The sequence below is a fragment of the Schistocerca piceifrons genome, chromosome 7, assembly GCF_021461385.2.
Source record: "Schistocerca piceifrons isolate TAMUIC-IGC-003096 chromosome 7, iqSchPice1.1, whole genome shotgun sequence".
NCBI lineage: Eukaryota > Metazoa > Arthropoda > Insecta > Orthoptera > Acrididae > Schistocerca > Schistocerca piceifrons.
In genome coordinates, this window is record NC_060144.1 from 569,035,918 (window position 1) to 569,048,983 (window position 13,066).

Here is a 13,066-nt window from a genome sequence, read left to right on the forward strand (position 1 = left end):
GTATAGCTGTAGGTGTAGATGCAGATATTAATGACAAGCATTCTATCATTTTTTATGATAGATCTTCTGTCCGGTATGTTTCATCCTTATTTATAAAATTACTTTGTCACAGTATTAGTTGCCGTACACCTCTGAAACGGCTCAATCGATTCTGATAAAATTTTACATGTATATTCGGTACGTCTGAGAATCGGTCATAATCTATTTTTCATACCCCTAAGTGATAAGGGTGGTTCACCCCAAACATTGTTTTCTTATTTTTTGGACAGAACTTTATTTTTTTATAATGTGGCATTACAAAATACACTCAACCCTAAATTTCACCCTTCTACCACAAACCCCTATTTTTTAATAGCGATTTTAGTAATTTAATAATTTTCAACCCCGTTCGATAACTGATCAATTATCACTTGATCAGTTATCCCCGACAGGTGTCTACCGGTGATAGTCTTTCACTGTTAGATAGATAGATAGATAGGTAATTGAAGAAAACATACCAAAAGCAACAACTTGAATATCCCGCTTTGAATCGACGTAACTAGACTGAGAAGTTTAACTAGGTAGCACGTATCATTCGCCAAATTGACATTTAGGCCTAGCTCACACTCATTGATTTTTATCATACAGAAATATATCGTACAGTCAAATTCTTTTAGTGGAAGAAAGAAGCTCCTATGCTCTCCTTTGTTACTCTAAAAGAATTTAATTGTACAATATTTTTACGTACGATAAAAATCGATGCGTGTGCGCTTGGCCTTATTCATAATGCTGGCGAACACGTTTCGATACGAAATTGCCGCTATGCAACTGTTGCAATTGTTAAATCCACGTGATCTACCACAGAAACACTAGAACTATTAGTGGCTGATACTGCTAGACTCCCCCTAAGCCTTTTCTCACTCCCTACACAGTTTTCAGCCATTATTATTGTTTGTGTCACAAGCTCCTGCCAACAACAGCTATTGTGTTACACGTATACATTATTCTTATAGACTAGAGATAATTTATATGGTAAAACAACGTTTTCCGGGTCAGCTATAACATATAAAGATTTTCAGAGGCGGAACGAAGTTCACTGGGTATAGCTAGTTTTATATAAAATGAAGTGAATTGATTTTACTTGTATACCAAAGGAAATACTCGTGAATGTGTGCATTCTTGACAGTCAAAATGGAAATGGATTACAGAAAGTATTATTTTGTTGCTGCTTGTCGTCTGATTGTTAAAGTTAAAACATTGTAAATAAGTGATTATTGGTCCATAAATACGCTTTTAATGCCCTGTTTTTAGTATAATTGTGCTCCGTAACTGTTTTATTTTACTTTAGAAAATGCTACAATTTAGTGTCAATTTGATTAAAATTAAGAATTCTCTTCATAAAGTTTGTACTACATTTCACTGCATGTTTAGTCCACATCAGCTTTGCACTGATGAATGCCTCTTATTGTTAAAATGTTGATAATCTTTTAAACACTTTATTCCATCCAAGAGAAGTAGATTTGAAATTAAGACATTTGTGGCGTGTGAATGGGTACATTGTGGAATTCATTGTATACAAGGTGTGTTCCATAAGTAATGTGACCAGATTAATAAAAAATCATTTATTGAATATATCCGTACAAATAATCAAACATTTTCAAAATAGCACCCTCTTGCGTCGATACAAATCTGGAGGTGGTGTTTCCATGCCTGGATGCTTTCAATCGTGTGCCAATGTTTTCCTTTCATGACTCCTTTCAACCGAGGAAACAAAAAAAGTCAGCGGGAGCCAGGTCAGGACTGTAGGGAGGCTGAGGAACCAGTGGTGTCTTGGTCCTGGCCAGGAAGTCGTTGACAATGAAGGCGCTATGACTTGGCACATTGTCGTGGTGAACTTTCCATGTGTCATTGATGTAGCTTCGGCAGCGTGAGACCTTCCTTTTTGGTCTTTTGAGCACTTCCAAGTGAAAAGCTGAGTTCACTGTAGTCCCAGTAGGTACGAATTCATGGTGGACAATGCCTCTGACATCAAAGAAGACAATGAGCATGGCTTTGATCCTTGACTTGCTCATGCGTGCCTTCTGGGGACAGGGCGACGATGGGGTGTGCCACTCTGAACTCTGCCTTTTTGTCTCAGGGTCGTACTCAAAAATCCACGACTCATCAGCAGTGATAACTGAGGTTAAAAAATGAGGATCATTTTCCAACATCTCTCAGCACCGAAGCACTCGCATGTGCTTGTGTTCATCTGTCAACACTTTTGAGACGAGTTTGGCACACGCCTTTCTCATGTTCAAATCTTTGGTCACAATGTGGAAAATGCTTGTTTTTGACATGTTTAAGAGTTTGTGCTATCAATTGTAGGCTCAGCTGTCTGTCAGAGTTCAAAAAATCGCACACACATGTCACATTTTCATCGACTCATGCGGTTGATAGCCGTCCACTGCGAAGTTCGTCGGTGATCTCCTCTCGGCCCTCCATGAACAACTTGTGCCATCAGAAAACTCGTAATTTGGACAAGCGTTCAGTCACAAAGACGTGCTGAAGTAATGGAAACATTTCGGTGGCGGATTTCCCAAGTTGAACGCAAAATTTGATAGCGTACCATTGCTCTACAGAATGATCCATTGTGCCGTATTACATAAACTCAAAACGGTGTTGACAGAAACACATGTTCTGACTCTGCGGCAGCTCGCAGCCAAATGAGACAAAGATTATCAATATACCGAGACAAAGAGCGTTTTGAAGCTGACATCCCCCTCCACTTAGCCCAGCCGGTTACAACATGCTGTGGTGTACCGTTGCGTCAGAAAAAAAATTGGTCTCATTTCTTATGGAACACACTCTGTATACTGGTGCAACAGTGACATTGTAGTGGCAACACTTTTGAGACTCTATTTGCAACTGGGGCTTACTCTATAGACAATGGTACTTCAGCCCAGTTGCATTCTTCTGGCTTCATAACTGTAAAACAGCCATACGTGCCACTGTTTGTAACAACTGGTGCTACATGCCAGAACTGCAGAGGTAACTGAAACCTGGAGAAACTGATTTTAAGACAGTTGACAGAATTGTTGCTGTCAAGTGATGTGGCAACACAAATAGTTGAAACAGAGAAGACTGACAGAACTAATGCAAAAAAAAAAAAAAAATTCAATAAACCTCATTTACTGTAGATTACAACTCAAGTATGAGTGCAGTTTACTGTTATGACATGTTTTTGAATTCAGTAAGGTTAGTGCATAAGATTGTGAAATGATATAAGAAATTTTTTTCACATCCTGGATTATTGCATTATAAAGTTTCATGCTCTCCAACAGGTTGCTCTAGGCAACATCATTTTTTTCTTGAAAATTCCTTTTAATGTGTCAGAAACACTCGTATTTCGGTGCCTCTTATCCACATCCTTCACCAGAGAGAAAAATTGCATTTCCAAAGTTTCACCTATTTCTCATTAGGGAAGCTGTAGAAACTCATGCAACAGAATAGAAAAAAACTCCCAGAGGAAGCGATCCAATGATGAAAATCCTTTGATACACACGCATTTTCTGAGTGTTATTGTGAATGAAAATTCAAAGAAAAATTCACTAATGCGCAGATGTGTGGTTTCACAAAACAAAGTGGCAAGGAAACCAGATGCTAATAAAATACTTGCAATGTACCATTATGTTTTGTACCCTGTTTGGAGAACTATCACACAAAGAAGTATCACTAATCATCGGGAATTAAAACTGATAATTGAAATTATTTCCTTTCCTGAAAGTAAAATATGTTGTTCTTGAAATTGACATTTCTGAGTAAATTTTTTAAAGAAAGAAAACACAAGAAGGGCAAAATTATTTTTAAAAAAATATAAAAAGCTGTTTTTAATTTCGTCAGTCCTAATCCAAGGCCCAGATAAAAAAGGATGGAAAATAGATATAATTAGTGTAAAAAAGAAGTCACAGTTCCTTGAATAGGCAAAGGCTGGATTACTAAATGAATGAAAACTTCTTGCCACAAAAAAGAGTACTGCACAAAACCTGCAAAGAAAATAATGTCACGGTAGATATGCTTGCTCTCTACAAAACATACAAAAACTCATAAAACAGACAAAAAAATGCACAGCGATAGGTATATAATAAATTCTACAAGTAAAGTAAAAGGTATGTGGGACATAAAAAAGGTAACAGGCAAAAATAAGAAAACCAATATTGTCTTGTTACATGAAAATAAAAAGATTAGAGAACCAAGTGAAACAGCAAAAATATTCAACAGCTACATTGCTGGAATAGCTGAAAATTTCATAAAAAACTAATTTTGTTGGAAATTAGCTGTGAGCAGAGAACAAAATCAACAGCTGTAAATTATCAATATTTGTGGATCATGTAAACAGGAAGGAAACAGTAAAGACTCTTATAGATGGTGCACCCAGCAGAACCTTGGAGATCTCCCTCCAAAATATTATTGACAGTGTCACTCATAGGCACCTATATGTAACTGCACATTAGAGATGGGCACATTTCCTGATCAGTTAAAAACATCCAAAGTTATTCCAATATTCAAAGCTGATGACAGAGATAAAGTGATAAACTATCGTCACATTACAGTAACATCCTGTTTTTCAAAAGTATTGGAAAAAATAATGTACAGTGAGTCAATAAAATTTATAAACAAACAGGGAATATTAGCTGGCTCTCAAAATTATTTCTAAAGTAAGAACCAACTGAGACAGCAATCTGTGAATGTGTAACCACTCTTTTAAAAGCCATTGAGGAAAAACAGCAGGTATATTTTTAGACTTTAACTAAAGCTTTTGACATAGTAAATACAGAACTCCTCTAAGCAAGCTTGAGTACTGTGGCACTAGGGGGTCAACAAATGAGTGGATTTGTTCTTTTCTCAGTGACTGCAGGTAAAAAGTGTGTATTAGACGTGTAGATGAAAAAGTACAAATAGTCTCAGAATACCTGTCCGAAGAATGCTCAATCACCTGTGGGGTACCTCAAGGGTCAGAAATGAGACTTTTCTTTCCCTGATATATGTCAATGATCTGGATGTGAGTGTTGAATCTCACAAAATAATTTTGTTTGCTGATGACACAACAATATAATACCCACGAGAAATAAACGGTCAGCAATGAATCGACATATAATAAAAAGGAAAACAGTAGCATTAAAGCTCCTTAACTATAAAAACAACACATTGAATAATCAAGATATCTCCATCAACCAACAGCCCATAGTGAATGAGGCAATAATAAATTTATTGACAATTGAATTCATAGTGACCTAAAACTGGACAAACATTTCAACACCTTAATGGTAAGCTGAGTACAGGTTTCTATCTTTTAAGAGCTCCAAAAGGGTGCATAAATGAATAGGCTCTAATGTCTGCTTTCCACACACATTTTAATTCACACCCAAAATATGAACCCGTATTCTGGGCAAATTCACCAGCAGCTCTGTGGATCTTCAGAATCCAAAAAATACCCATTAGGATTATTACAGGGAACGGAACTAGAATGTCATGTAAACCAATATTCAAAATACTGAAGGTGCTACCAGTACCATATTTTAAAAAATATAATTGGAAATGACAACAGTATTAGAAAAAATTTATGACTTACGTAATCACAATACTTGATGAAAATGCAACTTGCATTTACTTCCAGCCAATAAAAGTCTGTATCAGAAAACTACATGCTATATGGAAAAAAATCTATTCCGTAATTTGCCAAATGATATAAAATGTGCAAAAAATATAAATGCTTTTGAAATATCTACTAGAGAATATTTACAGTACCATTGCTTCTGTTCAGGAAGTGAAAACTGAATTATATAAATGTATACATCTGTAACTTTTGTAATATATAACATGTAGAACTATGTACAATCTTGAAAACTGTTATATGCAATGATGAGAGTTAAGTCAGATATTGTCTTGTACACTGTTAGAATATTTTGAAACAGATAGATGCTACTCACCAAATTGTGGAGATGGGCAGATAGGCACAACAAAAAAAGAGCTTTCAACTAACAAAGCCACACACACACACACACACAGACGACGACAGTGTCTGGCTAGCGAGGCCAGACTGCGAGCAGTAGTACATGATGAGAGAAGCAACTGAGTGGTGGGGTAAGGAGGAGGCTGAGGTGGAGGGATAGCAGTGTAGGGATGGGGGAACAGTTAAGTGGTGCTGGTAGTAGCATACAGGGACAAGGTCGAGAGGGGGTAGGGCAGCTAGATGCAGTTGGGAGGTTAAATGGAGGGGAGTTGGGTAGTGAAAAAGGAGAGAAGTAGAAAGACTATGGATGCATTGGTGGAATAGAGGGCTGTGTAGCCAGAAGTGGTTAGTTATTTCAGTGACAGCTTCACAACCTGTCCCATTTGGATACTTCCCATCAACACCAGATTTTACAAGTTGAACAGGTGGGAACCCTCCGTGCAATATACCCTACATTTCTGGTTAACCTCTTGGCTCCAACCTTCGTTAGTCGTTGTTCTTTCTCATCTAGCCAGTTCCCATTCCAGCACTGCACAGCCCTCTATTCCACCAACGCACCCACAGTGTTTTTAGTTCTCTCATTTTACACTAACTAACCCCCCCCCCCCCCTCCCCCGCCTAACCTCTTGACTGCACCTGGCTGCCGTACCCCCTCCATGTCATCCTTGTATGCTCCCACAGGCAGCACTTATCATCCCCCACCCCTACCCCTGCTATTCCTTCCCCTCTCTACCCCAGCTTTCTCCTTATCCCCACCACCCGATTGCTTCTCCCATCATGCACGGCTGCTCTCAGTCTGGCCTCAGTAGCCTGAGACCATGGTCATGTGTTTATAAGCTGCATTTGCAAGCTTATGTGTGTTTTTTGTCTATTTCCAACGAAGGCCTTGTTGGCCAAAAGCTCACTTCAGACAGTCTTTTTTATTGTGTCTATCTGCAACTAAGCGTCGATGCTATATGGTGAGTAGCAACTATCCTTAAAATTGTTTCATTCAATCCTGAATTTTTCATTGTTTGATTTTACCTGATGGCTTTTCTTCCATTCCATAACCAGCGCTGTATTATTTTCTAATGCATTACTGTACTCAGTGTCAGACCTTCTTTCTGTTCGTTCTGTGTTTCTCTGTCGCCGTACAAACTGCATTGCACACTCTGTTTATGAGCCACACTGAGAGAAGCTCTCAAACTCTACAAGACCGTGCTGATTTTTGGTGCAGCATCTTATGTTCCACATCACTCCCACCAATACAGTTAATCCTATACCTTCAAATTGATAACTCTTCCTGCCTCCCTCATGCATACTTTCGCGTGTTTTTTCCGTATCTTCCTGTGCGACACGAACTTATATCTCATCCTACCAACTTCTCCCCACCCCTTAGTCCTCCTCCTCCTCCATTACAGTTCGCACCTCCTAACTTCACCTAATCTAGTCTTCTGCCATGTCCCTTCTTCACAATTACTCTCCCACAGAACTGCAACTCATGTTATTTATTTATTTTTTCTTTGATCTCATTGTGTCTTCACGCCAATTTCAGTTGTTTCTCACCTTTCACTATCGGCCTACTCACTCAGATTTTATCTTGTTTCCCCCAACTTCATCGGTTTCATCCTTTTTGTGATTGTTCCCACATGTTTGCGTGTATTTTTGCTAGTTTTTCCGGACGTATGTCTGGTTTATTTTTTCGCGTTTTTCTTCTCCACCATAGATCCTTTCTCCTTCCAACTGCATCAATACAGAAAAGTTTCTTTATCCCCAGCCAGAACCCAGTCCCACATACTGTTCCTGCATTGTTGCTTGGCTGATGGAAGCCCCACCCCCAATGGCCTTACCATAAAATTACCTATCTCCGGCTGCCACCCTTCGATGCTCAGTGACCTCCATCTGTTCAGATTCTGCCAATCCTTAACCCTCACCAACATAGTCCTGCAAAACCATATCAATCAGTCCCTAACCTCCTCTCCATCTGTAAAATTTTCCTGCCAGCCAATCCCAAATTCCTGGATCCCATATCAAACGAACTGAAAATTGTGCCTTCCAGGAAGTAGAGAAGAACACAATGTCATCCAATAAACTCTCCACCCTCTTCACTTCATACTCACGCCTTGGACTGCCACTATCCACCACCTCTATAACAGCCTCCGAAACTCCGCCACATCCCCTCACAGCTGAAAAACCCTGCCTCGCATATCTACTGCATTTACCCCACGCTCCAAAGCTACCTCCCACCACCACACAGAATCCAGAACCAAACAGACCCAAAACACAGTCGCGACCCTTTCCTCCAAAAGCCTTAGCCCTGCAGAAGTATCAGTCCCTTCCAAAGGCCTCATCTTTTGCCCCACCCCCAAATTCAATCGTGCAAGACTTATTAAAGACCTTCTCTCCTTCCCCTGTTGCCTACAGTGGAAACACTTTTTTGCCACCAATCCTACCAATTATACTCCACCAAAGACCAATGATAAACCCTGCCTGACCCAGTTCATTACTCCATCCAACTGTGATCCACCCCCACCGCTCCCAAATCACCCCCTGTTAACTTTCCAGAATTTGTTAACCTCGAATCTTGCCTCACCATTGTCCCCCAGATCCCTCACCATGCAAACTAACCTTACATCTGTAGAAAGAACTGCAATCCACCCCATAAAAGCTGATCCTGATCTTACAATCCTCCCTGTTGACAAAGGCTCCACCACTGTTGTTTTAAACTGCAAGGATTACCCGGCAGAAGGACTTCTCCAGCCGTCAGATTCATCCGCCTACAAACCCTGCCCTAGTGACCCCATTCCAGAAATCTAGCAGGATCTCAAGTCCTTAAACCCATCCCAGACCCTCTCCCCAAAGTCCATCTGTCTCCTCATCCCTACCACTCCCCGCACTCCTACCTTCTATGTGCTTCCTAAAGTCCACAAACCCAACCACACAGGACGCCCCTTTGTGGCAGATTACTGTGCCCCCACTGAGAGAATCTCTGCTCTTGTAGTCCAGCACCTTCAGCCTAATACCCACAACCTACCCTCCTATATAAAAGGTACCAACCATTTCCTCCACAGACTCTCCACAGTTCCTTTTCTTTTACCTTATGATACCCTGCTCATCACTACTGATACCACCTCCCTTTGCATTAACATCCCTAATGCCCAAGGCCTTTCCACTATTGAACACTACCTTTCCAAATGCCTGAAAGATTCCAAACCTACAACATCCTTCCTAGCTTACATGACCAACTATATATTCGCCCACAATTCTCATTTGAAGGCATTACCTACAAACAAATCCAGGGTATGGCTATGGGCACCCCCATGGCACCATCCTATGCCAAACTAATCATGGACCATCAAGAGAATCATTTCTAAACACCCAAAATCTTAAACCCCTCACTTGGTTCAGATTCACTGATGACATCTTTGTGACCTGGATCAAGGGTGAGGACACCCTATCCACAGTCCTTCAGAATCTCAACATCATCTCCCCCATTTGCTTCACCTGGTCCCACCATTGTATACCAATAAGACCCTTCCGTACAGCCTAGCCACCCATGGCCATCACATCTGTAGTGATGAGTGGTCCCTCTCAAAATATACCGACGGTCTCACTGAGACCTTCACAGACTGGACTTAACCTCCCAACCTTGTACAAAAACAGATCTCCCATGCACTCTCTCTCCAGTCACTCACCACCTCCCAAAGTCCAGCCACAGAGGAGCATTCCCCTTATGACTCAGTACCACCCAGGATTGGAGCAACTGAATTACTTTCTGCGCTAGTGTTTTACTACTTTTCGTTGTGTCCTGGAATGAGAAATGTCCTGCCCACTATCCTTCCCACACCTCCCACAGTGGTATTTCGCCGTCCACCAAACCTACACAATATACTTGTCCATCTACCACAACCCCCTGCTCCCAATCAATTGCCTAATGGCTCATACCCCTGTAATAGACCTACATGCACGATCTGTCTCGTACATTCACCCACCGCCACCACCACCTACTACTACTCCAGTCCTGTCACAAACATCACCTATCCTATCAAAGGTAGGGCTACCTGTGAAACCAGTTATGTGATCTACAAGCTAAGCTGAAACCACTGTGCTGCATTCTGCATAGGCATGACGACCAATAAGCTGTCTGTCTGCATGAATGGCCACTGACAAACTTTGGCCGAAAAACAGCTGGACAACCCTTTGCTGAGCATGCCACCTAAAATGATGTTATTCATTTCAGTGGCTGCTTTGCAGCCTGTGCCATCTGGATCCTTCCCACACACACCAGCTTTTATGAATTGTGCAGGAGGGGGCTCTCCCTGTAATATATCTTACATCCCCATAACCCTCTTGGCCTCGACATTCATTAGGCGTTGTTCTTACCCATCCAGCCCCTTCCCTGTTCCAATTACAGCATAACACAGCCCTCTTTTCCACGAACAGACCCACAGTCTTTCTACTTCTCTCCTTTCCCACTACACCCCCCTCCCCCTCCTGCCACCGACCTGCTCTCTGTCTAACCTCCCGACTGCACCTGGCTGCCCTACCCTCTCTCCACCTCATCCATGTATGTTAGCACAAGGACCACTTTACTGTCCCCCACCCCTACCCTGCTATCCCTCCCCACCATCCGTTTGCTTCTCCCATCATGCACTGCTGCTCACAGTTTGCCCTTAGTAGCCAGTCACAGTCATCATCTCTCTCTCTCTGTGTGTGTGTGTGTGTGTGTGTGTGTGTGTGTGTGTGTGTGTGTGTGTGTGTGTGTGTGTGTTTTGTCTATTTCCAATGAAGGCCTTGTTGGCCGAAAGCTCACTACTTCTTACAGTCATTTTGTTGTGCCTATCTGCGACTCAGCATTTCCACTATATGGTGCATAGCAACTATCTTTTTTCATAATAACGTTACATTTCATCTTGGATTTTCCATTGTTTGTCATGTGCATAGTACTACATAAGATAAATTGTCTAAATAGAGTAATGAAAGTAGTTATCTGGCAAATGAACAGGTATGATAATTCAGTTGCTAAGATATCTGTTCTGTAAGTGACGTAAATGCACAGGATTCATTTTGGCTGTTAAACAGAAACGACATATACTCGTCACTTTATAATGTGATGAAAGTATTCCAACCTGATGGAAACAATTATATTCAGGAAGAGATCGTGCAAAATAACTTGACCAATGTGCAGAAGCACATTCTACATCCACATCTACAGCCTACCCTGCAAGCCACCCCAATTGTGCCTGTTGTGTATGGTGGAGGGTTCTTGTTGTACTACTAACTGAGTCTGCAACCCCATTCCACTTGCGAACAGTGTGTGGGAGGAATGATTGCCAGTAAGACTCTGTATTGGCTCTAATTTCTCCTTGTGGTCATTACACGAGTCATATGTGAGGGGAAGTAATATGTGGTCCAACTCCTCTCTCGAAATTTCGGTGGTAAATCTCTCTGTGATGCACAGTGCCCCTCTTGTAACATCTGCCGATGGAATTTGTTGAACATCTCAAACCAGCTGAATGATCCCGTGACGATATTCACTCCTCTATATTGGATCTTCTGTCTCTCTTCTATCAGTCCTACCTGGTAGGGATCCCAAACAGATGAACATTACTCAAGAACTGGCCGAGCAGGCACCTTATAATCAGCTTCCTTCGTGGATGAGTCAAGTTCCCACAACATTAATCCTGTGAATCTGAATCTGAGTCTGGCGTCAGCTTTTCCCACTATTTGTTTTATGTGGTCACTCCACTTAAGGTTGCTCAGGATAGTTACTCCTAGATATTTATGGTAGATACTGTTTCCAGTGGTTTATCATCAATAGAGTAGCTGTACAATAGCGGAAATCTTTTTCTAGGTGTGGACAATACGTTATGTTGATTTATGTTCAGACTGTCAGAGGCCGCACCATTCATAAATTATCTGGAGGTAATTCTGCAAATCATTACCATCCTCTGGCATTGCTACTTTCTTACAGACAACCAAATCATCTGCGAACAGCCTTGGATATATATTGTAAACAGTAACAGTCCTATCGCACTTCCTTGGGGTACACCGGAAATTACCTTTATGTTGGTCGATTTTGTTGTGTTAAAAGCAATATGTTGAGTTTTGTCTGCAAGGAAGTCTTGAATTCTGTTACAAATCTGCTGATGCCCGATAAGCATGCATTTTTTTCACTAAACGGCATTGTGGGATGGTTCACATGCCTTCCTGAAGTCAAGGAACACAGCTTCGACCTGAGCGCCATTGACCTCGACGCTCTGGATCTCATGAGGAACAGAGTGAGCTGAGTTTCGCAGGATCTCTGTTTGCAGAATCCATGTTGATTTATATAAAGGGGATTTTCCAAAAAAATCATAATTCTACAACAGACTGACGTCAATGATACTCTTACATATAAAATTCTCGTGTCACAGTGTTAGGTGCCGTGCTCCTCCGAAACGGCTGGATCGATTCTAATGAAATATTAAATATATGTTCGGTACGTCTGAGATTCGGTCGTAATCTATTTTTCATACCCCTAAGTGATAAGGGTGGTCCACCCCAAACATTATTTTCTTATTTTTTGGACAGAACTTTATTTTTTTATAATGTGGCATTACAAAATACACTCAACCCTAAATTTCACCCTTCTACCACAAACCCCTATTTTTTAATAGCGATTTTAGTAATTTAATAATTTTCAACCCCAGTCGATAACTGATCAATTATCACTTGATCAGTTATACTTGCCAGGTGTTTACCGGTTATAGTCTTTCACTATTAGATAGATAGGTAATTGAAGAAAACATACCAAAAGCAACAACTCGAATATCCCTCTTTGAATCGACGTAACTAGACCGAGAAGTTTAACTAGGTAGCACGTGCCATTCGCCAAACCGACATTTAGGCCTAGCGCACACGCATCGATTTTTATCGTACAGAAATATATCGTACGATCAAATTCCTTTAGTAGAAGAAAGAAGTTCCTATGCTCTTTGTTCCTCTAAAAGGATTTAATCGTACAATATTTGTACGTACGATAAAAATCGATACGTGTGCGCTTGGCTTTATTCAAAATGCTGGCGAACACATTTCGACACGAAATTGCCGCTATGTTAGGGTGACCAAACGTCCCGG